This window comes from Malaclemys terrapin, chromosome 1 (assembly GCF_027887155.1).
Source record: "Malaclemys terrapin pileata isolate rMalTer1 chromosome 1, rMalTer1.hap1, whole genome shotgun sequence".
Classification (NCBI taxonomy): domain Eukaryota; kingdom Metazoa; phylum Chordata; order Testudines; family Emydidae; genus Malaclemys; species Malaclemys terrapin.
In genome coordinates this window covers 204,267,567-204,294,302 of record NC_071505.1, presented here as the reverse complement: position 1 = coordinate 204,294,302, position 26,736 = coordinate 204,267,567, and the positions used below count along the sequence as shown (strand labels likewise).

Below are 26,736 nucleotides of genomic sequence, written 5' to 3'. Positions count from 1 at the left end.
AAACTTTTCAACTAGAATCCCCTAGTATCATCACTAAAGCAAAGATACATTTGATCTATCATCAATGAGGCCCCCTTCCCGTACCTATCTCTGTGTTGTATCAATGGAACAGCCACATCAAAAATGCCAAAGACTAGAAGGGCAAATTCATTAATCCTGTAATTATTAAATAAATAAAATAAAAATAAATAAATAATTTTAAAGAGGGTATCAAGTAGGGAAAGTAAGTTTGGTGGAACATGTTCCCAAACTCTTTCCCCTGTAGGAGTCATACCATGTGTTGTATGTAAATATTATTGTTTAAAAATTAGCATAGTCTTTGAATGAAACAATATGAGGAAACATGCACTGAAGATTAAACTGATGGCAGATGTCAACTTGTTCCATTTAGAAATGTATTTTAATCATTTTAGTTCCTTGAAGTGATTACCTTTCCAAACCCCTTAAAAATGCAAGTGTGCCCCAGAGACCCCTTGGCAAAGGGTCCCCTGTTCTTTGCAAACAACTCTCATCTGAGACCTGTCAAAATCACTACACCAAACATATCTTGCAGTGTATTTACCCATGAAAGATAACATGTAAATGTGACATTGCTCTGATGTTATCTGAACCTGTGATCTGCTAGGTCACTCCAATCCTTGACTCTGGGAGCCAGCCTTACCCTGCTGTGCTGTGAGAACCCCCACTCCTGGGCTGTTTACGCACAGCCTCTAGCATGTAAGCTGCTTGGACTGTGCAACTGAATGACACTAGCCAATATCTCCGGTCCCAGACACAACCCTAGGAACCTCCGTCTTGCAGTGTCCAGTTATGCCCACTGGATGCTGCAAGCTTATATGAGTTCATCAATTTAACAAAGAAATTGATATGTACCAGGCTTGTTCTCCCAAGGGGAGTCTCTGACATGCTTCAAACCAAACGCACTGCTTCAGATAGAATAAACAAACACATTTATTAACTACAAAAGATAGATTTTAAGTGATTATAAGTCAAAGCACAGGTCAGATTTGGTCAAATGAAATAAAAGCAAAATGCATTCTAAGCTGATCTTAACACTTTCAGTGTCCTTACAAACTTAGATGCTTCTCACCACAGGCTGGCTGGTTGCCCTTCAGCCAGGCTCTCCCCTTGGATAAGCACTTCAGTCGCTTGGTGGTGATGTCTGTAGATGGAGGTGAAAGAGCGAGGAAGAGCATGGCAAATGTCTCTCCCTTTTATCATGTTCTTTCTTCCCTCTTGGCTTTGGTCCCCCCTTTCAGAGTCAGATGAGCATTACCTCAGTAATCATTACCTCAGTAGTCCCAGACTGACCAAGGGAAGGGGGGTGACTCACTGGAGAGTCAAACAGATCCTTTGCTGCTGCTTAGGCCAGTGCCTTTGTTCCTTGGAGGCTGGGCTGGGTTTGTCCCATACATGCCCTGATGAGGTATGAACTGCCCCACGGTTCCTGGAGAGTTTTGCCTGGGCTTGCTTTAAGCCACGAGGACACATTTTCAGCCTCATAACTATATACATGAAATTACAACCTATAACTTTACTATAACAACAATGCTTAGTGCATCATGAGCCTTCTGAAGACACCCGACATGACAAACTTTGCATTGGATACCTGTAGAGAGGGGTCGTTGGGGTTCGTCCCATTCCAGGGCGGCGGGGAACCACACCGCCTCCTTCAGTCCTTGCACTGGCCCCTGGGGAATCAGTTGGGCCACAGGAGTCCTGGCTCAAGCTGTCCGGCAGGGGGCTGAGCACACACACAGGTAACAATTAGCAGATAACAAGCACAGGCCCTGGGCCAGGGTGGGGCAGTAAAGAGTCACAGCTCAGGCCCTCAGGCAGGGGCTGAGCAGCGGTTTATATAGTCAATAGGCCCAGGCCCTGGGTCAGGGCGAGGCAACAATGAGTTCAAGGCTCAGGCCCTCAGGCAGGGGCTGAGCAAACTCAGGTAAATAGCATACCCAGGCTTCAGGTTCCAAGCAGCCTGCGAGAGGGGGAGACTGCCACCCACATGTTGGGTGGCAGGGTGGGACGCAGGCCCTCCCACTCCACTGTGTCCCAGCCCAGGGCCTTAGCAGCGGCCAAAGGCCCCCTGCTGTGTCAGTGGGGATCCTTGCTGCAACACACTGACCTGGGTTCCGGCTGTGCTGCAGCCAGACTCGGGTCAGCTGCCCCCGGGCTACTTCCCAACTCCCCCTCTGGAGTTACCTGGGTCAGGGTGTTGTCCTCAGGGGAGTCGATCACCATTGGATCCTTGGGGTAGCTGGCAAGGGGTAGGCTCAGTGACTTTTCCACACGCTGATCCGTGTTGAGTATCGGCCAGTCAGGCCAGTCTCCAGGTCCACTGCCGGTTGCTGGAGTCTTCCCAGTGAGACCTGGGCTGGAGACGTCTGGCATCTCCAGTGGCTGCCTCTCGAGTGAGCTCTCGGGTTGGGCTCTTATACTTCCTGTCCTGCCTCTCTCCCTCTGTGGGGCGGGCTTGGAGTGCTCTGGCTCTGCTCACTCTGGTGTCCGGCGGAGCTCGTTCCTCTCTGGAGCACTGGGGAACCACACTGCCTCCCTAAAATACCATACAATCATATTATAAGGATGAACATGGGGGTGCAGAGTATTCCCCTGAGATATAGAGTGTCACAGTAAGGTATCTACAAAAAGCGTGTAACTTGTCAAGACTCAATCATTTCAAGCTGTGGGTATGAGCTATGTTGAAAAAATAGGATTTATGGTTTTGGATGTAAAAATTAGTCACAGGGCCTATGTCTCAGTGATGGGCCATTCAAGCAGGAGGGAGTTGTTACCCTGTGCTGGTTAGCCAATGATGTAATGCAAGGCTCAGTTGTCTAGCTGTGCTCAGTCCCAAGACTATCAGTGGAAAACCATCAGAGACAACTGCAAACAATAAAAACCACTTGCATGTAAAAAAAAAAAACCTTTACAACATTAATTGCGCTGTCTATGAATACAGACAAAAGACTGTTTCAGTGTAATACAAAGTGGGAAGAGGCACTCTGTATCCATTCACTGAGTAAACATCTTCTAGAGCAGAGGTGGGCAAACTATGGCCCATGGGCCGGACCATCCTGTCCGGCCCCTAAGCTCCTGGCCCAGGAGGCTAGCTCCTGGCCCCTCCCCCGCTGTCCTCCCTCCCCCGCAGCCTCAGCTTGCTTGCTCCGCCGCCGGCGCAATGCTCTGGGCAGCGAGGCTGTGAGCTCCTGGGGCAGCGCAGCTGCAGATCCGGGGTCTGACCCGGTGCTCTGAGCTGCGTGGTGGTGGCGACAGCAGCGGCAGCATGGCCCAGCTCCAGCTGGGTGGCGTGGCTGTAGCGCCCCCAGCCACCGGTGCTCCAGGCTGCGCGGTTAAGGGGGTAGGTGGTTGGATAGAGGGTGGGGGGAGTGGTCAGGGTGGTCAGAGGGCACGGAACAGGGAGGTTGAATGGGGGCAGGGGTCCCGGGGGAGCCGTCAGAATGAGAGGTGGGGGTTGGATAGGGCAGCAGCGGGCAGTCAGGGGCAGGGGTTCTGGGGGCGGTCAGGGGACAGGGAGCAGGGGTGTGTGGATGGGGCAGGGGTCCTGGGGGGGGGGCAGATAGGAAGTGGGGTTCGGGCCATGACTCCTTCCCCAACCGGCCCTCCATACAATTTCCGAAACCTGATGCGGCCCTCAGGTCAAAAAGTTTGCCCGCCCCTGTTCTAGAGTGGGAAAGAGTATACTGGTTCCTGGGAAGCCAGCTAGATCTGCAACAAACTGATTATTTTTTTGGCGGGGGTGGGGGGAGGAGGGAGAGAGAGGAAACAACTTTATTAGTTAGGAAAGGTAACTTAATAAGGTATAGGCCCTAGGTGGTGTTTTATGATTTTGTTTTTTATTGTAACCTTTTTTTCCAGCACACTCTCATTTCAAGTTGAACCTTAATTCTTTCTTAAATAAACCTACTTTTGTTTTTTTATAAGTGCTCACACATGCTGTGTGTTATACAGGAGCAGTGATTTAAGGTAAAACTGGTAAACTGGGATACACTGCTCCTTTGAGTACCCTTGCTGTCAGAGAGCAGCTATGTGGAGGCAAGAGCCTTCAGTCAGAAGTCCTTTCTCTCCCCTCTGAATATTAGGGTCGCTCTGGTTTGGGGGGCTGAACTCCCTGCGGTATGTGGATGTTCAAGCTGCATGCCTCCCAATACAGAAATTAGGTGAAAACCCAGAGTGCAACATAGAGCATTTCCTTTTCCTTCATGGGTTATTCCCAGATAGAGGAACAAAGGGGCCAGGCACAGTCCCTGTCTACAAAGAGAATTCAAAGCACCCTTGGATATCTTCCCCTCATTGTACATTTGTCAAGATGGACGGTTAGCTGGCTTTTACAGAGCCAGAACACACAATTAGCAAAGAATGTGAAATTAAATGACTAAGTACAAACCAACTTAAAAGAGGAAATTGCTATGCTCCAGTGCATACATGTTTCACAAGACCAGGGCAGTGTAACTAATCTGCTTGCAACAGTGTCAGTGGATATACTAAGTTTATGGCAGTCATTGTCTGAAAGAAAAGTTATAGACACATAGATAGATTGAAGAAAAATCACTATGACTAGCATGGAAATTAAAGCACATAGATAGGGCCCAATCCTGCATTCCTTTCACATCCTGAACTCTTATTCATTTAAATTGTTCTGAGCATGCAAGGAATACAGGATCAGGCCCATAGCACAGAATGAAGAGAATATGAAAAGATTTCTGCCGTATCATTGCATTTTTGACTTTTGACTCCAAATGACTGGTATTTTTTTTAATATAGAAGAAATAATCAAATATTCTCTTTAATTTCCGGTCTGCATTGAGTTTGCTCCATTTCCTTTATCACTTACAGAAATAATATATTTTTAATCCTTAAAACTTTATATTCTTAAGGGACTGTACTGGGACCATGGCCAACTGTTGGCACCAGTGTTGCTGGTTTTGCACTCTCTCTCAAGTCTTGGCCGGAGGTAGTTTACGCAAAGGCATGCTAAGAACAGATTCCTAAGGTAATCTGTTCAATTTGAAATAACCCTGGATATTGATCTCTTGTTCTGTGCTTCAGTACAACCACACTACTTTGTTTAAAAGCTGTTTGCAGTACAAGAGCATGGTGGGCAAGTACAAGCCATTTTATATGGGGCCCTTCAGTATTACTAATAGATAATGGAGTTCTATTAAAGCTACATTCTTATTTCCACCCAGGTGTCTTTGCACCACTCTGGCAGTATACAGTGGCATCAAGGTGCCTGAGGCTATGTCTACACGAAGAGCAGCGTTTAGAGTACAGGCACTACACCCTGCCCCCAGCATGGGTATAAATAGCAGTCTAGATGGTGAAGCACTACTTAGGTGAATAAAGAACGGACATGCCAGAACTTTAGGTATGTACCCTACATGGCTCTCTGCATGCCCAAGCAGTGCCTCCCACATCTACACTGCTATTTTTAGCAGTGTAGCCTCCCACTGTCTCCACGCTGCTGGAGCCTTTCCCCACTGCCTTCCCCCGGCCCGAACTTTTCACTGCCTCATGTAGCTACACACTGCAGTGTGGACACTGCCTGCTTTTCACTGTGGCATGAAGCTACACAAACCCTACATGCCACCACCAAGGCCTTAGTAGAAATGAGAATCAAATCCAGAGTCTCCTGTGAATGATAGCCCCTCTTGGCTTTGGGGGAAAGATTTTTTATAGTTACCACAGCTAGTAGGAAACAACTGAACATCCGAAGAAGTGAGGTTTTTACTCACGAAAGCTTATGCCCAAATAAATCTGTTAGTCTTTAAGGTGCCACCAGACTCCTTGTTGTTTATGTATGCTTCAGTTCACCAAAGTATTTATAAGAACATACCTAAATTAAGTACAAGTAATCCCAGGGAAATTAGTGGGACTATTCACATGCTTAAAGTTTGATCATTTTAAATGCATTGGTGAACTAAGTGCAGGTTACCCTGGTTGAACAATTATAAAGTTGCTGGAGAACATTAGAGTACAAAAATATAAATTAGCAAAGAACAGAAACATTTTAGAACTTCAGAATATAGCTTTATCATCGCCAATGAAAATAAGCATAAATTTCAAAGTAGTTTTCTATAATTCTTGATTAACATTCTTAAGAATGACATTGTATCTAATATGGAGATCTAAAGAGATCCCAAGTTTTTAATTTATGAAGTTTTGTAAACTTGCTAATTTTTTCCCCCTATTGTTACTCACACCTTCTTGTCAACTGTTGGAAATGGGCCAGGTTTTTTTCTCCTGCTGATAATAGCCCACCTTAATTGATTACTCTTGTTATAGTTGGTATGGCAACACCCATTTTTTCATGTTCTTTGTGTATATATATCTTCCGACTGTATTTTCCACTGCATGCATCCGATGAAGTGGGCTGTAGCCCACGAAAGCTTATGCTCAAATAAATTTGTTAGTCTCTAAGGTGCCACAAGTATTCCTCAGTCTTTTTGCTGATACAGATTAACACGGCTACCACTCTGAATAACCCTATGTTATCCTGTGAGACTTGGGATCAAATCCAAGCTGGCTGTGCCATAATTATCTTAAAGCCTCATTGAGCTGTGAGACAACTTTACCTTAGTGCCAATATTTCTGTTTAGCACATAAGCATCAGAGGGTGCTGTGTATGAACAAAGGTAAATGGACATAATAAACTAGCATCTTCATATTGATCTGGAATCACTCCATGTCCTTGGCTCCAAAACTATGTAAATGAAAGTTTGTCATGGTAAATTTATTTGCTGTGCCCACTGCAGCTGAAGCAAAAGAGGGTATGTTTCAAAATGTATTTAGCTTTTTTCAAAGTGATTTTTTATTTAGAAAAACCTCTTAATTTTGTAACTGTAGTTATCAATTTTAGTTAAAACAGTAGAAGGAGCTGGCCTAGTGACAGTACTTTGCACCAATATGAAGGAGACCTCCGTTTAATTCCTATCCTTTTATAGTTCTAGCTGGTAGGGAAACTCACTCAGACCTTTTGAGAAAGAAAGAACTAGAACAATGCTTCGCAGTGTGGGATGGGACTGTTGTGAAGATTGGAAGTGGCAATGAGGTTCGGAGGCGATTGCTGACAGATGTCTAAGAAACAGCAAAATAATCCTCCCATCTGTCCGAGATGTCTGTGACTTCCATTCTAGACATCTCCACTGGTGTGTTTTAATTGGCTGTGTTCATTTGTGTTTGGTTGATATTATGTTTTATTTGCATTTGAAATTTGAACCGATGCTATCCCATTTGGGGCCCTAAGCAAGAATACCCCCCCCCCCCGGTACTGTACTAAAATAAGCAAGTTCTTATAATAAAAAGCAAACAGAGGCCCCCTTGAGCTGCTTGGGGCCCTAAGCAATTGTTTAGTCTGCTTATGCCTAGCACCGGCTCTCTTTGATATATAAGTAAGATAAGGGAATTCATAAGAGTAGCCACTATGGTAAATCGATACTGACCCAATCCTGAAACCATAAAGGTCTTGGTTTCTAAATGGTGGAAAAGACTAGGAAATAAGGGGAACTTTCAGTAAAGACTTGGGGAACTTCTGGGGCAAGGGGGTACTCTATCTTTTCCACATCAGTGAGGAGTAACAAATGTAGAATATCATCTGGATCCTGACCAAAGGTCAATATTGGAGCATTTATCTGGCATTCTTCTGACTTGATCCAGATGATATTCTCCTAGAAGCATGCTATCTGTGTGAGTATTCTCTTCTTCAGCAATGGTGTCAGGAGTGACTGAATCCCTCTCTCTAAAAGGAGAGCATGGAGATAGAAAGAACAATCCTCACTGTCAGCTAGGTTTGCTGATGGGGAAGGTTTGAAAGTCAGGGAAGGTAACAGGGAGAACTAGAGCAGAAAGAAGAGAAAGATGCTTAACTGTGGGAACTGAAAGGAAAGGAAAGCCAGATATCAAGTCTAAAGGATGAAGAAGGAGCCTGAACAGAAGCTGTATAGAGAAATAAATAAAACTTCAAGACTGCCTACAAAGTCAAAAAATAAGGGCAAGACCTATCTCCATAACATACTAAAGACAGCAGCAAACTTCAAGGCACAGAAACTGCTAATGCTTCAAAAAAACAGCAACAATGGAACCCATATTCCAAAAGACTGCACCAGAGTATTCAAATGTAGAAACTCATATGGCTGGGTTAACTGGATCCAAAGATTTGAAAAATTCTGGATGATTTAATAGACAAGTCAGAAGAATGCCAGATAAATGCTCCAATATTGACCTTTGGTCAGGATCCAGATGATATTCTACATTTGTTACTCCTCACTGATGTGGAAAAGATAGAGTACCCCCGCCCACAGTGAATGAGGCATTTGATACTAGATTTATAGGTAGGCATAATTTTATATAGGAAAAGGTAAAATTTAATAGGAGGCTTCAGGAATGAGAGGAAACAGCTGAAGTTTTTATAACAGCAGTTCACAGTCTTGCTGAACATTGCAAATAGGGTGCCTTAAAAGAAGAACTAATAAGAGATAGGATAGCTGTACATGTAAGGGATAATAAGTTGTCAGAGCATCTTCAATAAACCCATATCTGATAGTAGTGAAAGCTATAACTCAAGTCAGAGCACAAGAAACCATAGATAAAGAGTACTACAATTTATATGCTAGCAGCAGGAGGCACCAAATCAGATAACATTGATACAGTAAAGATGAGAAAAACAAATGAAACGAGCAATGAGACTAAGCTCCTAACATAAGAATCGCCCAGAACTAAAAAGTGGGAGGACAAAGAGCATTTACTGGAGGGAAAGTCAAATAAAGAAACACCAAAACCACTGTGGAAGATGTGGCAATACACCCAACCACACCTGGATGCGATGTAAAGTGAAATGGGCAAAGTAAGTGTAGGATATGCCACACACACACACACACACACACACAAAAACCAGGAGTACTTGTGGCATCTTAGAGACTAACACATTTATTTGACCATAAGCTTTCGTGGGCTACAGCCCACTTCATCGGATGCAAGCTTATGCTCAAATAAATTGGTTAGTCTCTAAGGTGCTACAAGTACTCCTGTTTTTTTTTTTTTTTTGCGGACTGCTAAAGACACGGTTGCTACTCTGAAACCAACAAAAAAAAGTTCATTTTGTAATAGCCTGCAGATCACTGAGAACCCCAGGTAGGAGTGCTATCATCAGAGGATGTTTCTATAAAAGCAGGAAAAAAGAGGGGCAGGTATACATAAATTAATCTAAATGGATGAAACTGGCACTGAAACAACTGTCACTATTATTAAAAAAAAATATTCCAAGGCTGGAGATGTGCAAAGACCCAATATGATTCTACACTGGTCCAGTTTTATATGCATAAAATATCGTAAAGTCAGGGATAAAAGAGGAGGAACCAAGTTAAGAGGTTTCCCTACTAAAAGGATGGCACCAATGTTCCATTGTTCTGTTGCCCATATTATCACAGTTACACAAGTAAAAGGATACATACCCTGTTGGTTTGTGGACCCAAATTTTCCTCACAGAGGGCCACAAATTCTCACTGTTCCTGAGTGGTAGCTGTTGATTCTGGGTCTCTAACGGAGATGTCTATAAACTCACAGTTAATCTGGCATTTCCTTTATTGACTATACCCTTTAGGAAGCTCATGTTTGTTATCTACATTTATATTGAATAATTACACTCAATAAATTATTTCCTGATATGCCTTTCTTCAATAATAGGATATGATTAGCTGGGTCAGAAGGCTCAGATCTTTATCCTTTTAAAGAAGGGGATCTTATTCTCCCAGAAAGACAAACATTAGTTTAGACGAAGTGTAACACGGACAGACTCCAGTTGTCAACGAGTGGGATTGAACCTCGGGCCTCTGGAGCTTAGTGCATGAGCTTCTACTGAATAAGCTAAAAGTCTCTCTCTCTCTCCCCCCCCACCGCCCCCAGATGGGACAGAGCACCACACCTGGGTGCTACGTGGGTTACAAAAGCAGCAGTCTGTTGGGCTATGTTGAGTTATGTTTTTAAAGCACCCCATCACTTGCCTATTTATTGTGGAATGCAATGGATATCAAGGGAGTTTCTCTTCTTCTTGGTCTTGTCTTAACTTAGAATGTATGCTTTTTTGGTAAGGAACTCACTTCATCTGTATTTCTTTGCAAAGCACCATGCACACATGTAGTGCTATAGAGCTAAATAATATTAATAATATTTCCATCCTTTCCCCCTTCAGGAGTTGCAGCATCAAGCGTATGTTTCATTTTTAGTCTGGTGAAGATTAATGGCTAGACCTGAGTGGGACAGCTCTAATATGGCAACATGTATCCAGCTGCAGCACCTGCTGTAGGCTCCTGTTAAACAGTGCATGTCTGGAGTTAATTTTTTCATAATTACATCCACAGGCAATGGAATTTAACATAACTGTATTAACCTTGATACAGTTCAGGATAAATAAATTAGAAGATATAGGAATGTGTCTATGGTGCAAAATTGATTGTTTGAATACAAATATTACTTGGTCTGTTAATTTGGAACACGTAAAGGCAAGTAAACAAAATAGCTTAGGCAGACTGAAATGTGAGAATAATGAAAAATGAGTGAACTTATTTATTGGAATCTCAGTGTCCCTGTTTGAGCTCTGTGTGTGAATAACTGTTTTTGGTATGCTGACAATTCGGGGGGGGGGGGGGAATTCTCATTTCAGGTCATCTCAAAACTGAATCTTTTGGGAATTTTTGGCAAATCAAAGAGTTGGGAAATATTTCCTCCTGGCTTAAAGGAAAAATTTTGCTTCACCCAAAACATTTCATTTCAATTTTGGATTTTTTGAAGCAAATAATAGTTCAGGCTAGATTTACAGTCAAAGCACATGGGAATGCTGTTACTGCCAATTGGCTGGTGGTTAGGGGACTCAGCTGGGAGATGAGACAGCTGGATTCAGATCCCCACTCTGAAACAGGGATTTGAACCTAGTTCTTGTACATTCTGGGTAAGTACCCTAACTCCCAGGCTATAGTGGGGGGCTCTCAGTTTCTCCTGTTGAAGCTGTTTCATTTTGTATTAAGTATTTAAATATTCATTGGGCCAGAGAGAGAGAGAGAGAGAGAGAGTGCATGAGTGAAAAATGACTCTGTGATCTGGTGTCTAGGCCACTCACGGTGCGGGGGCAGCTGGGTTCCAGTCCTTGCTCCAATAAATATTTAATTTATTTATTCAAAGTGGACCAGCTTCAACAGGAAAGACAAAGAGACACCCACCCTTGAACACCCTGTAGTCTGGTGGTCTGGGCACTCACCTAGGATGTGGGAGATCTGGGTTAAAGTCCCTGATCTAAAGAAGGGACTTGAACCTGGGTCTCCCTCTTCCCACGAGAGCGTCCTAACCACCAGGGTGCTTGGTGGGGAAAATACTACCAAAGTTGATAGGAATTCATGGAGTATTTTGGATTACCTGAATCTGCCAAAAAAAATTCACCCATCTCTAGTCCCTGTGAGTGGCAGTGGGTTGCTATCATACCTCCTTATTTGAAAAATGTGAATTGGATCCAATTAGGGGGCAATTGTATGTCACTGAAGACAACTGCTGTGCCTTAAATGGGCAATTATTAGAATACTTTTTTTGAGGACCACACAAACAGCTTAACCTCAGTCCTAGTATAGTTAATGTCAAGGAGTCCTAATATTGTTACACCACTTCAAGCTATTCTTGTCAATTAACACTTATTATTAAGGTTGTTGCTAACGTTAACTTGAGCTTAACTTCAGTGCACTGATATCTGCTATAAGTTTATTGTGGTCAGTGATTGCATCAGAAATGCTTAGTCATGACATTAAGAAAACTAGAAAAATGGATCCCCTTTCATTTTAGGTGTCTTCTGCTAATTATTTATCTCTCTAAAAATGAACAATTTTAGAAGGCTCTGTGTCTCACATTTGGAATCCAACAGTAAATATCCCCTTTAAAACAAGCAGTATGTGTGGTAATGAGGCCTCTATGTTGGCATTAGCATTAGGGTTTTTTTTTCTTGGTGGCAATACTTGTAGATCTATCAACCTCTTGGTCAAACTACCTAGCTCATCAGTAACCCTATTTTCATCCATTTCCCCAAGCTTTGTTATAACATTCTAAATCTGTGAGCAGATGCAAACAGCTGCCATTACAAACAAAAACAAAACCCACACACTAGAGAAATCTTTTTCTTTCCTCACAAATATTACCTGTAACATTTCTCTTATCTGAGGCCCAGAGTGGGCAATAGTGAGTTCTACACCAGTGGCAGGTCTAAAGACTAAGTGCGAGATTTATACCAGTGGAAAGAGGTGACTTCCTGTGATCTTGCATATTAAAATCACATTGTTAGGTATAGAAAAGCAACTTAATTTTTAGAATTAAATAAACATCAGTAATATTTCTCTCTCCCTCTGAGACCAGTATAATTAGACTTTGAGCTAGATGCGCAAAAGAATTTAGGCACCCAAATCCCAAATGTGGATCCTCATAACCCATGCTCAGCTGCCGCTTACCTCTGGATGTGCCTAAATACCCTAAGTACCTACATTACTGCTTCCAAAGTCCTGTAGGCACCTAAATTTCTGCCGTAGGACAGGCACATAGCCATGTACATCTTGACAGCCAGGGCCTAGCTCAGGCCTAAATCCTGGCAGAATTTTCAAACTAGGCATTCCCCTTCCTATGTTACCTGCAGGGCCTGATCCAGTAGATGAACCTTGGAGCATATCTAGTGACTTGGGCCCCACTCAAAACACAGTGGTAGCTCTCCCATGTCAGTATGCTATCCACTGTCTCTGTGGCCCAATGAATACGTAATTAGATATACAAAGTGCAGGGCCAGCTCCAGGCACCAGCTTAACAAGCAGGTGCTTGAGGCAGCCAAGGGAGAGGGGCGGCACCTGAGGCAATTCGGGGATGGCAGGTCCCTCACTCCCTCTAGGAGCGAAGGACCTGCCGCTGAACTGTCACCACCGATTGCATCTTTTTTTTTTTTTTCCAATTTTGCCGCCGCCGGTCGCTATCGCGGCTTTTTTTTTTTTGCTTGGGGCAGCAGAAATGCTGGAGCCGGCTTTGACAAAGTAGAAGTTTTTCAACAGGAAAGATTGATAAAAAACAAGCCCCAAATACTCTGTAGCCCAGGGATTAAGGCACCCACCTTGGAGGCAGATACCTGGATTCAAGTCCCTGCTCCACATCTGGCAGAGTGGGAATTTGAACTGGATGAGTGCTCTAGCCACCAGACATAAGCAAGGACACTGCCATCACCACAGTTTTTGCAAGAAAATGGTGATCTGCCATAGATACTTAACTCTAGGAGAGGATTCATGGCTGTGAATCCCAGCTACTATATAAAGAGCCTGGGCACCTAATGAATGGCAGAGTGCCTAAAAATTAGATGACAGGTTTCAGAGTAGCAGCCGTGTTAGTTTGTATCTGCAAAAAGAACAGGAGTACTTGTGGCACCTTAGAGACTAACAAATTTATTAGAGCATAAGCTTTCGTGGAAGCAGTGGGCTGTAGTCCACAAAAGCTTATGCTCTAATAAATTTGTTAGTCTCTAAGGTGCCACAAGTACTCCTGTTCTTTTTAAAAATTAGATGGTGCGGTGCTGAGACGAGGTCCCCTTTGTGGATCTAGCCTATGGTAACTAAGGGCCTAAGCCTGCTCTAACTAAACAATGGCAAAACCCCAAAGAAGGATCAGGTACGAATGGCTTTACAGGTGTGTACACACACACAGGAATCATCCATCACTGAAATGCAGTTGTCAGTGTATGTCTAGTCCATTTAGCATCATCTTTGGCAAAGTGTATTTTTATTTTTGCCCTTTCAGAACAATCATCCACATCCTAGTTGGAATCACAGCTGGTATTTCAGCTTCCATGTTAAATTATAATATAACGTACTTAAGTGCACATCTTCAAACCTAAGATAGCAGTGTACTATCCATCAATATAAGAACCTATCATTCCTGGCACTCTATTGTGTCCCTGTCCCTCAGCTGATCAAAAAGATAATCGGCGTCTGATGGTGTAATCCCTACACAGACAGACAAAGAGTGCTCCAGTTCTTCCCGTGGTGGTGGAAAGAGGCTGAAAAGGGACAAGCCTTATCTTAAGGGGGTTCCCCCATGGACGAAGGAGCCCTATTCCAACCTCCTGAGCAGCCCAGAGCATGCTGGGTATGGTCTTGGGGGGGAGGAAGAGAGGGAACGTACTACAGAGTGTACTACAGAATGGAACAGTCCATAGCCAGCCACACAAGGCAGCTGTAACATACAGTAACCCGTGGGGATGCTCTAAGTCGCATTGGTGGCTGAGGAGGCCTGTAGCCTGGCACAAAATTTGGTGGACACAAAGGTGGCATAAATCCATCTTTGACCCTGCCGAGGCTGCCCCTTCTGAGTTCGATTCTACGACGTGCCTCCGTCACAGAATTTCCTAAGCTAATACTTAGTCCTGCCTTGAGAGCAGGGGACTGAACCAGAAAACTTCTCGAGGTCCCTTCCAGTCCTACAATTCTATGATGCTATTCTCACTCAGACTGGTGAGCACTTAAACAATCACATCAATGTCACTGAAATGGTTCAAGAGTCACACAACCTACCCCCATAATGGGACTATGTAGTACTTTCACCATTTTTAAAGGAAGCTATTGTTTAAAATTGAAGAGACTATCCAAAAATAATGGAATATTTTTCAAAAGTGTATCTACTTCCTGTTCTTTCAGTAAATCCCAGTATTCTTAGGTTGCAACTTTTATTATTATTTGCTGGAATTTCAATCTTGCTATATAACAAAGAATTGTCCTTTATCTGAACACCAGAAAGAGCTTTTAAACTCTCAACCCTAGATCAGGTGGCTTAGGTATTATTGCTTACAGTTTTGATGTCTACTTCAAGTGTTTCTATTTTCTTCTGAACAACACTTATTCGCAGACCAAAGGAGGCATTTTCTTCTCTGCTACATTAACAGAGTGGAATGCAGTGAATTTAAAATCTATGTGACATCAGTTAAAGCAGCAAAAAAAATCGATGATTTGAGAGGCCTGAAAGGTGGTGGAAAAGCTGTTGTGATTTATCCATACATTTTAAAACCAATTGATACAAATAAGCATGTTGTAGTGTAATATGATTCTGACGCTGAGGAGAAGAGCTGGGTGGAGTATTGTGACAGAAACCCACCCACATCTGAAGGCTTCTTCCCCCAGCCTAAGAGGAAGAGCTACTGAACACAGGGCTCAAATAATTCCGGGGTCAACAAATGAAAAACAGGGCCAGGAGTGAGGGTTACAGGTTCAAAATCAGGGAGCCAGAAGGGGACACCAAGCAAAGAACCTTGGGTAGCGCCCACTGCTCCTCAAAGGTGTGCAGGGAGCCAGGGGACGCAGCCCAGGAGAACTCTGCCCACACTCGTGATTGAAGGGAGGAATGAAAATAGTACCCACAGTTGCAGAGCTCCCCATCCAGCATCCTCCTGGTGGAATAGATGACCACCTTGGCCAGCACCAGTAAGAGGTTCACGAAGAGGGTATGCATAAATCAGATGGCGCAGGGAAAAGTGCAGCCAGAACCTAAAGTAGGGTGACCAGACAGCAAGTGTGAAAAATCAGGACAGTGGGTGGGGAGTAATAGGAGCCTATATAAGAAAAAGACCCCAAAATCGGGATTGTCCCTATAAAACCGGGACATCTGGTCAGCCTAATCTAAGGAGAAGGTTCTGGAGGAGCTGGAAAAGGGGCTGCAACCTGGTGCACTCGAGATAGATACGCACCAGGGTCTCCCTCACACCACAAAAGGGGCAGATGTCGGGGAGAGGGGTGAACTGTGCCAAGGGCTGGGAACCATCAGCTAATCACTTAAACACCAATTAATTTCCTCCCTCCCGTGGACCTGACTGTGCCTAATTAGCAGGTTAGAATGGGCTGGGGAGGACAAAGGAGCTAATTAGCACATCAACACAGAGGTTAGAGGACAGCACAGGAAGGAAGTGCTAGTGGGAGAGGCAGGCTAGCAAAGCCAGAACTAAGAAGGATCTCTGATTGGAGAAAGAACAGGAGTACTTGTGGCACCTTAGAGACTAACATATATATATATGCATCCGAAGAAGTGGGCTGTAGCCCACGAAAGCTTATGCTCTAATAAATTTGTTAGTCTCTAAGGTGCCACAAGTACTCCTGTTCTTTTTGCAGATACAGACTAACACGGCTGCTACTCTGAAATCTGATTGGAGAGACTCTTCCCTTTCTGCTCCTTGGAGGAGGGCTGAGGAGCAATGGTATGGATCTTGGATCAGTAAAGGTGGTGGGAAGAGCAAGGCAAATAAACTACACCGTGGAGTTTAACAATGGAAGGTCTCTGACTAGTCTTTGTAGACAGGGCAGAAGACAGGGGCAGGATCTTGTCCTGTCACCAGTATAATCAACTAATTTATTGTTAAATTTTCATATGTACTCATTCAGAACTATTTGCCAAGTTCTTCAGCAAACAAACTTTAATGTTCTACCAGTCATTCAAACTTTTGCAACAAACTCTCTGAAGTCACCCCATGATCAAGTCAGACAGACAGTTATTGTTCCCTGACTGGATGTCTGCTGCAACTAATCATATGCAGCACACATTTCACATGGCATATTTGAATTTGCAGTTCAGCATTTGAACTGATGGTTAGTTATGCAATTTGAAATTCCTGCTTTTGTGAAATGTGTTCTTAGGTAACATTCAAGCTGAAATGATCTCTTTTTACACAAGTTTTGTTATTAGTGAAACTAGTTCATTAGTATGTTTGTTATTAGAAAATAGATGATTTTATTTAAATTTGAATGAAAATTTGAAAAAAAAAAAAAACCCAAACACCTGTTTTGGAAGAATTCACTCAGCCCTGTTGAAGACCAAATGTAACCCTTGCCAATCTTCTGTTGAAGCCATCGAGAACAGCAGTGCTGAACTTGTTCCCCGTCGAAAGCTGTAGGCTCTGGTTAGCTAGTTGGTCTTGTAAGGCTATGTCTACACTTGGAGGTTGGGATGTGTTTCCCAGCTTGCATAAACATAGTCTCAATAGCTCTCATTGAGCTACCACCTGAAAAATAATAATGTAGCCACAGTTGCATGGGCAACGGCATGGCCTAGCTGCCCCAAGAACCTACCCACAGTGGCCAGGCATGTTCGTACTTGAGGCAGCTAGGCCAGGCCACTGCTCACCGCTGCCTGTGCTACCATGGCTGCACTGTTATTTTTAGTGTGCTAGCTTGGTGAGAGATAGCAGGAGTGTGTCTGTGTGTGCTGGGAATCACATCCCTAGTCTAGATGTAGTCTTAGTGAGGTTACAGCCAAGATTTTCTACAGTGACTGATGATTTGGGGGCACAGGCATCAATATTTGAGTGTCTGTCGTGTGACACAGTGAAGGGGCCTGATTTTCAGAAACTGTGGAGCATGCTCCCTCTGAATATCAGGGCCTTTTAAGGTGTCTTAAGTTGGGCACCCAAACTTACTAATCACCTTTGAAAATCTGATACTTTTTTTTTACTTCTAAATAGAAGATTAAGGAAGTGGCTATTTTTCTGTCTTTTACAGGAATAAAATCAGGAGTAATGGCCTGAAATTAGAAATGGAAAGATTCAAGTTAGATATAAGAAACCATTTCTTAACAGAAAAAGTAATTAGAGAGTGGAAAAATAAAACTGTCTACTGAAGGAGCTGAGTCACCCTCGTTAGAGATGTTCAGAACTAAATTAGATAAATTCCTAGTTGGCTTAGTGTATAGGAAGATCATGCTCCACACAGGGGGTTGGACCGCAAGATCTGAGATTAGTGCAACCCAGTAATCAAAGTTTTTGTAAGTAACACAAAGCTTGACAGAACGGTGAACTCTCTTAATTATCGTTTTGACTGAAATATAGTGCAAGTGCAAAACATACAATTTAATAGAACCTCGCCAGTTCTCATTTTGCTCAATCAGAAATCTGATAATTCTTTATATATGGACTCACCCCTCTTCTTAGCATAAATTTAAACAGGCAAAGTGCTATAGTGAAGGTTTCTATTACTAAAACTTTACATTTACAAATGATACTACAGGGTGTTTGCTAGGAGGCTGTCAGTACTATTGTAAATAAAAACTAAAAACTTTTTTTAAAATAAAAAGAAATTGAGTAGTCCAGACTCACTAAGGGATCCTATTCTTATTGTTAGCTTAAGCTCCACTATAATCGATTGAAGACTATGTCAGAAGTTAAAGAATATGAATGACCTGAATAGTAAATGCATGCTGGAAAGATGATTTTGCCATAACATTGTTAGTGACATATTGGCAGTGTGTGGTAAATTTTCAAAAGGCCAAAGCCCCAGCTTCCCTTTTCTCAGGCCTATTTTGTGCCTTTAAAACTTACAGCCTCATTTCTTGCCTGCAAATCTAAATGCTTGTGCCTCTAACTACCTGATATGCATGCACAATCAGGTAGTTACAGGTGCAACAATTCAGAGTTGCACTTGCATTTTTTTACATTTACATTTTTTTAACATTTTTTTCAGGTAGCAATTATGCTTTCAAAAGAAGAGGCCTTCCTTTTGAAAATTCATCCCATTGTGTGTGTGTGAATAAATATAAATATGTATATACCTTATTTTTACAATTTGGTTTATTTTTTCAATTTTTTTAAATTTAGTAATCACATTTCTGATAAATAATTGAATAATGTATCTTTTGTGAGGTTGTATTCTTTTATAACATCCATTTGTTTTCATTGGTGCATTTACAGTAGTCTGGTAATATAAATTTCATCTCAGACATTAGTGCAAATTACTGAGGTTCTCCTGCACGCTATGAAAGTATGGTTATAGCTTGTGAAAGATATTAAAAGCAATGTCAAAATATAATATAATTATGTGATCATGACTAACACAAAGAAATAACAGCTAATAGAAGCACTTACGGATTCACTGAAATTACGGATATTATTAAGACCCTACTTCATTCGCGATATTGTGGATCCTGCAATATTAGGTTTCCACTGCAATTTTGATTTTAATTTGCTTACTTTGCACAGTCCACAATTTTGCATACATTTTGAGTATGCAATTAGTATGACACCAACATTCAATGCCTGTAAAATGAGCTCCCTGTGAGGGTGGAGAAAGGAACTCACGAGATCCTTGAATATATAAACCAGCAAATCTCAAATAGGAGTAGGGAGGTTATTTTACCTCTATATTGGGCATTGGTACGACCACTGCTGGAATACTGGGTACAGTTCTCATGCTCACAATTCAAAAATTATGTTGAAAACTTGGAGAGGGTTCAGAGAAGAGTCAAGAGAATGATTAAAGGATTAGAAAACCTGCCTTATAGTGATAGACTCAAAGAGCTTAATCTATTTAGTTTAACAAAGAGAAGTTAAGGGGTGAATTGATTACACTCTATAACTGCCTACATGAGAAACAAATATTTGATAATAAGCTCTTCAATCTAATTGAGAAAGGTATAATACAATCCAGTGGCTGAAACTAGATACATTCAGACCAGAAATGAGGTGTAAATTTTAATGGTGACTGTAATTAACTTTTGGGACAATTTACCAAGGGTTGTGGTGGATTCTCTGTCACTGGTAATTTTCAAATGAAGACTGGATGTTTTCCAAAATATTTTGGGGAAGTTCTATGACCTTTGTTACATAGGAGGTCAGACTAGATGATCACAATGATCCCTGCTAGCCTTGAGATCTATCACATCTATACCCAATAGCTAGAACACTCACTAGGATGTGGGAGACTGAGGTTTGAATCCCCACATTGCCCAATTTGGGGCAAGCTCTTGAACCTAGGTGCCCCACCTCCCAGGTAAGTGACCTAACTGCCAGTCTATAGCATTGCTCTCTCAGCCAATGTTTACTTAAGTATTTCATACAAAGTGTAACAGCTTTAACATGACAGATTGAGAGAGCTCTGCCCCAGGGTATCTAATAGCCCAATGGTTAGGGCACTCAAGTGAGAGGTAGGAGACCTGGATTGGAGTCTCTGCTCCAAATCAGGCAGAGTAGGGATTCAAACCTCTGTCTGTCCCTCCACCTCACCCCCAAATGAGTGCTATAAACCTAAAACTACTGAGCGTCTTTTGTGCAGATAGGTGTGCTTTGAGCACAGCTACCAGATTGGGTAAGGTAGGTATAGGAATGCTTAGTTTGTGAATCTTGTCAGAGTTTAGGCATGGCAAGCTGTTTGGTGGTGTCAGGACATAGTTGACTTTCTGCCAGTGGGCATGCACAAACCTAGGCAACTAGAGAATTTAGGCTCCTACAGACTTAGGTGGCAGCTGAACTGGGGGTTTTATGATCCAGAAAACCCCTGTTCAGCTTCCACCTAACCCTGTATGCACCGGAACTCACAGGGTCCCTAAATTTTTGCTGTAACAGTTTCCTAGGTGCGTAAGTTTCTATCTCTGGGCATGTGCACTGCTGCTTCACTTCAGGTGTCCAAATGCCTATCTGACACCTCAGCCCCAGTTTGATCCACAAACTGGGGGACAGGCAGGCAAATGCCTATCTTCCCTGCAGGTCTCAATCCAGATACACCTACTGCATCAGACCCCATTCAAAATCTGGCTAGAGGAGCAAGCAGTGGTGCTCACCTTATAACTTTTAACCCAGAGGTTAAAGCATTCACCTGGGATGTAGGAGACTCAGGTACAATCGCTCCCCTGCCTGATGGGAAGAAAGGAGTTGAAGAAAGGTCTCCAACCTCTTAGGTGAGTGCCCTGACAACTGGGCTATGGGATATTCTGAAGTGAGGCTCCCTCAGTCTATCCTGTTGAAACTGTTCTACTTTGTATAAATAAGTAAAGAGTCATTGGACCACAGAGAGAGCAAGAAACTAACTCTATAGCTTGATGGTTAGAGCATCCCCATGAGAGAGACCCAGGGCCAAGTCCCCCTATTCCAATGACTCTGTATTTATATAAATCACCACCTAGTGTGCTGGCTTTTGTAGATCCCATTTTTAAGCACCTCTCTCTCTCAAGTCATTCTCTAGAGATCCCTAGAGATCTTCGCTAACTGATGCTTTCCAAATAAAATATTTAATGCAGACATCGCTGTGCATTATTATTAGGTAGATGACTTTGACCATGGGCTTCAATTTATGTTCTGACTGAACTGTACCAAAATATCAGGTGAGCTAAAGCACTTGAGCACTAAGGATTTATCTGGTGCAAGGGGTTCCAAAAAGTCAAGGCTCCCGTAGCTGGGACTGTAACAGATTAATGTCCTTTGAGGATTGGGCACAGAAGTGGACTAGTAAAACACACACATACCAGTGGGTTAAACTTTTGCTACAGGGGCTCTGACATGGAGAGGGTTGGGTATGTTTTCGTATCAGCTTTGGACAGCCATTAGACGTACAATGTTAGTAGTTAGCACTTTATTACTGAGCATGAATAAAACAAGAAGAGATCCAGTATTGAACTGCTAACCCCACTGTTATAACCATCATGTACGGGGAAAGAGTGTGTGCAACTGTGGCCTAGCAACACTGCCATTAGATTCCTTACTCAGTACTGTTGCATCAATAATCAGAAGCATAGTGCAAAGAGGATGCTTGTTGCTATAAAGTGAAGTGTAAATGCAGTTATTGCTATGCATAAACTGCTGCTTCCTAAAGAACACTGTAATTTACTAGCTTGTGAGTATGGGCACCACTGCCCACAACTTCAAGAGCTTCTCAACTGTGTGCTACTACTCTATATCGCTAACAGAGATTCTCCATCAGGTGAAGCTGTAGAGACCCATGCTTTTGAAGCAGTAGGGTAGGAAGTCTATTCTGGCGGCCACTGGGCTGGATTGTGAACCTTGCTCAGGCAGGGAATCTAAGGGGAAGAAAAACCCTTGATGCCCCAGCACTTGCTACTAATACTGTGAGTAGGAGAACACTTTCATCAAGGCTGCTTACTCCCCCACCTACAGATGGACAGGGGAGCAGGTGGGTGGGAATGGGGAATGAGTAGAAACTTGGCTCTATCCCCTGCCCCAGAACATCCTGGCTGGTGCAGCTGAGCTTGCATGAAGGGGGAAGTAACTTGGGCCAAGAACAGGGCCTGAAAAATTTACTCCCCCCATGACCCAAAGGGGGAAGCAGGGACCAGACAGTGACTCAATCATAATTCAGACCCTGCCCTGCACTTACACGCAGCCACTTAGGACAGATTGTTCTAATCTAGCCCACAGTGATGTTCCAAGGAGATACAATGAGCAGTATAATGACAGTGTTGTGTTAGGCCACAGATTTGTTACAGCATTTTAAATTACCCAAATGCATTAGTGTCCATTACAGACTAATTAAGTGTATTCAAATTACCCAAATGTTCTCATTTCTTGGGTGGCAAGATTTGAGTCTGAAAATGGAACTTTTGAATTAGAGGTGGATCTGGGGATTGTTTGTTTGTAAAGAAAAAAACAACCCCAAAATCTTTCCTTCCTATTTGAAACCTTTATTTTAAAATGAGCTATGCACAGGCCGACCTCTGAACCCAGGAATAGTCCTGTGGAAGTCAAAGGGTGTAGAAGTCCACCCCTGCAGAGCTCATTGCTGGACTGGGGCCAAATTTCAAACTACATTGTTGTTGCTGTTGTGTTTGTTTTTAAAGACAAGTTACATAAACCTTGAAAGTCTGGGATTTTATAAAATAAACAATATTTTTAAAAATTTATCTACATCAATATGAAGAATGATACTATATCAACTGAAACCAAATATGTCTTGGATCAAATAATAGACTGTGCATAAAGATTTAGACATATGAATTTGACTTTTGTTTCCTCTATTCTGTTCCTATTCTAACTTCCTCTGCTCCCACGTGTCACCTTCTCCCCTATTTTCATTCACATTGCCTTCATCTTAAATTTAACCAGGACAGAGAAGACTAGTCATTAATATAAACTGCTTAAATGTATTTGTTTGCTGAATATATTTACATTCCCATCTGAAATACATCAACATGGAAAATAACACAAAATTAGTACTTGGAAAAAAGTTATTTGTGTGTGAAACCTTAATACACAATAACAATTAACTGTTTTTGCATTGAATCTATGATTTTTGTCATTTTTCACTCTCATTTGTCCTTTAAAGGTCATTGAAACTCTGAATGTGATAAGCCTTGTTTCATTTAAACTTTTAAGTACTAATGCAGCTTAAGTATCCTATTTACATTTTTAATAGCAAAGCTTATAGTGACAGTGTTATTAACACTAAGTATAGAAAGTAATTAATAACTTCATCAAGTTCACCCAAACGCAGACTCTGAGATGTCATAATAAACAATTTATCCTTCATCCAAGTTGAATGGCTTCTATTTATTAATTTAGAGCCAAAAATTCTATCTGCCTTGAAACTTACTTTGACTTTGTTATTTGGACTCCAAACATTTAAAAAAAATCCATCAAAATATCACTGAGGTTACAAAATAAAAAACAGACACGATTTGTATAGGTCCTTCAAGGTTCTATCCTATGGTGCTGCCAAGTAAGCAGAAGGAGGACATGTTAATTAAACTTATTCCAAGCCAAGCCATTTTGTTTTCATAGTTCCTTCGGATAGTGCCCAAATGGGGATGTCAAAGAAAAAAGCTACAGTATGATGACTTGGTCTCCATAATCAAAGGTTTTTTGGGGGGAAAAAGATACATTTCCATTTCATAATTGCTAACCATCATTGTAGATGGTATAATTTTTGAGCTCTTAAGAGGATTCTACACATAACAGAGAGCAAAAAAATCAAACTAAAAAAAAAAATGAAATTATAGAGGTTCAGTCAAAAATCTCAGATCAAAACCCAGATTGAGATCCATATTTTGCAAGTGAACCCTTGTTTACACTGGAGTGTTTCAAACCTAACAGTCTGAAAGTATCCAGACTATGAAAGTATCATATATATACTCTTAAGAGCTCAAAAATTATACCATCTACAATGATGGTTAGCAATTATGAAATAGAAATGTATCTATTTCTCCCCCAAAAATCTTTGATTATGGAGACCAAGTCATCATACTGTAGCTTTTTTTTTTTTTTTTTTTTTTTGACATCCCCATTTGGGCACTATCAGAAGGAACTATGAAAACAAAATGGCTTGGCTTGGAATAAATATATATAAAGTTTTGCAGCTTGAACTTCTTCTTAAATAAAATAGATATTAGAGATTTGGCTATAGAATCTATAATGCCTGGCTGAACGTGTGTTGTTAAAGTTTGTCGAGACTAATGAATATGTCCTTAAGTGAAGTAACTCGTAGACAAATAAATTAAACTAAAAATGTAATAAGGTTATTCTGCCATATTTCAGAACTCTGTGGAAATGGATTAGATTTCAGTTCAATAGTTGACACAGCACAAATGGCTTCTTTGGTAACAGGATTAAAAAAATATTGACATTTACTTACCATAACAAGATTGATAATAATGCATTAGCTGCAACCATCAATAACTAACTTGACCATTTCACTGAACTTGCATACTAAAGATGTTGACAAGGGAGGCACTTATTAAAAAAAAAAAAAAAAAGAAAAACAAGGCAAGAAAATGGAACCAACAAATCCTGCCGCAGAGCAGAAATCAGAACATGACAGGATGAGTGCAACATCTCCCAGAGAGGGTGCACTCAAAATACTTTTAAGAAGTGCCGTGTCACTTTTAACATCTTCTTTTTCAGCTAACAATAACTCCCTTAAAACTTCTGACTAGATCTTGGAATTGAACAGGAGACCAAATTGCTTGCATTTAAAACAGAATACGTTAGTCAGTAGTCTATTGTGCTTTAGGGAAAATTGAAGAATATAGGTCTAATTTCCCCAGTCAACACGCAAGAAAATAATCCTCTGACAGTGGTCAGCTCAAGAGCTGAAGCTTCAGTTTCTCCAGGGGTAGTCGGAGAGGGTGGAATGAACTCCCCCAGGAATGAAGGACCATCACTAACTTCGCCGCTTTCCACTCCAAGTGCAAGGCACGTTTCTTTGACCTTGCATTCTCTAACACACACATAGCAACAGGTATATTAAAAAACAAAACAAGACCCTCCACTGTGCACATTTCTTCCCCCTGGGGGAAAAAAAATAGAACAAACAAGAAGTGACAGATGAGTGACAGATGTATAGTCATGTTTTTGAATGCCCTACTGGAAGGCACTCAGATGAGTCCAGTGTAAGAATCTATATACAGTAGAAGAGGGCAGTCCATTCCTATCCAGCAAAGCACTTCAGTACATGCTTAACTTTAGGCACCTGCAACTTCAATAGGATTTAAATTCACAGTTAAATACTTTCCTGAATTGGAGCCTAAAATAGCCCCAGTTTCATCTCCAATGCAGTTGGCTGATGAAAGCATTACAAAAAAGAGGAGGAGCAATAAAGCCCGTAGCTTATAGCTACACTCCCTTCCAAAGCCTTCTGAAAAATGCTCAAGGAATCATCACCTCAGAATTGCTCATTATCAACCACCAACGTCATTTTTTGTTTAAAGGCAAAAACTACATTATAGTTTTTCAATTAACTGCTTGACGCAAGAGTTAATGTTCTCATAAACTAGTTGTTAACTGATGTAACCATTGGTTTCCACATAGGTTATTGAGATTATAAACCATACTCAACAGTTTAAAAAAATCAATAGAATGTTTAAAAAATGTTTAGTGAATCAGGAACAGCTCCCTTGGTAAATTGGTTGTTTGCTGACAATTAATGCTGACAATTAATGACTGATTGTTCCCAGTTCACAACGTGGGACATGCTCTGCTACTTTTACAATTATCAGTTGATTGCTTGTGTTTCTTTGGGTTTTTTTTAATATTAAGGTACCATTAAACAGAGTTTGAAGTCAAATCTCTCAGGTGCGAACACCAGGTTAGAGTCACTCAATTTATAATTGCAGAAAACTACAAACAGCAGAGACAGGGGCCGTCCTTAGACATTTTGGTGCCCTATGCAGCTCCCCCGTGGGGGGGGGGGTGGCCCCAAACCTCCGTGCGGGGGGAACCCCAGGGTTCTGCAGGGGGCCATGGGGAAGAGGCGGAGCAGAGGCAGGGGCAGCTTTCCTGGGCGGCTCAGGCGGCCGGGGGATCGAGCTGGCTGCTGGAGCAGCATGCAGCTGCATAGGGCACCAAGAAATTTGGGGCAATTTGGTGCCCCAAATTGCCTGGTGCCTTACGCAGCTATGTACTTTGCATATGGGTAAGGACGGCTCTGAGCAGAGAATGATATTAGCTGCATGGTAAGTTTTTCCAAGGCAGAAATCTGTCCAAAGCAAATACAAATGGAGAGAAATGTTGGCAGTCATCTAAAGGTTAAACAGAATTCCATGTACCTATTTAATGCAACATTTACAAAGAGTGAAGAGCTGGGTGACATACTAATTATCCAGGGGGTTAAGGATTTGCATTTTATTTCCTTGTACTGTTTCAGTAATGTGCTGTTCATTTTGCTTCTAAGTTATGTTAATGTGTAGTCTAAAAGCTATTGCATCTCCTGTCTTCCCCTGTTAAAAATTTTATAAGAACTATATTTCACCTGCTATCAGTGTGCCTTCTCATCTAGAGATAGATGGCAGGAAGCTAAAAAAAAGGGGGGGGAGGGGGACTTGATATATTGGAGCCTGTCTTCATTTCTTCCCTCTTCCTTTTTAACCCCACCAAAAAAAAAAAAGAGCACTTACTTGTAGCCATCAAGGGCCTAACTCTCCGAGGTGTTCAGTATCTCCCAGTAGTTTTAATGGAAGTTGTGG

The 26,736-nt window shown here is 41.9% G+C and overlaps 1 long non-coding RNA gene across 1 annotated transcript; it reads right to left on the bottom strand.

Annotated features, from left to right (window-relative positions):
* Positions 1-1,001: 1,001 nt before the first annotated feature.
* LOC128830625 (uncharacterized) lies at positions 1,002-26,736 on the bottom strand. The gene is made up of 3 exons (XR_008443621.1): positions 26,668-26,736; positions 2,206-2,557; positions 1,002-1,744 (listed from the first exon to the last, which is right to left on the bottom strand). It is a non-coding gene; the product is annotated as an uncharacterized LOC128830625 (long non-coding RNA).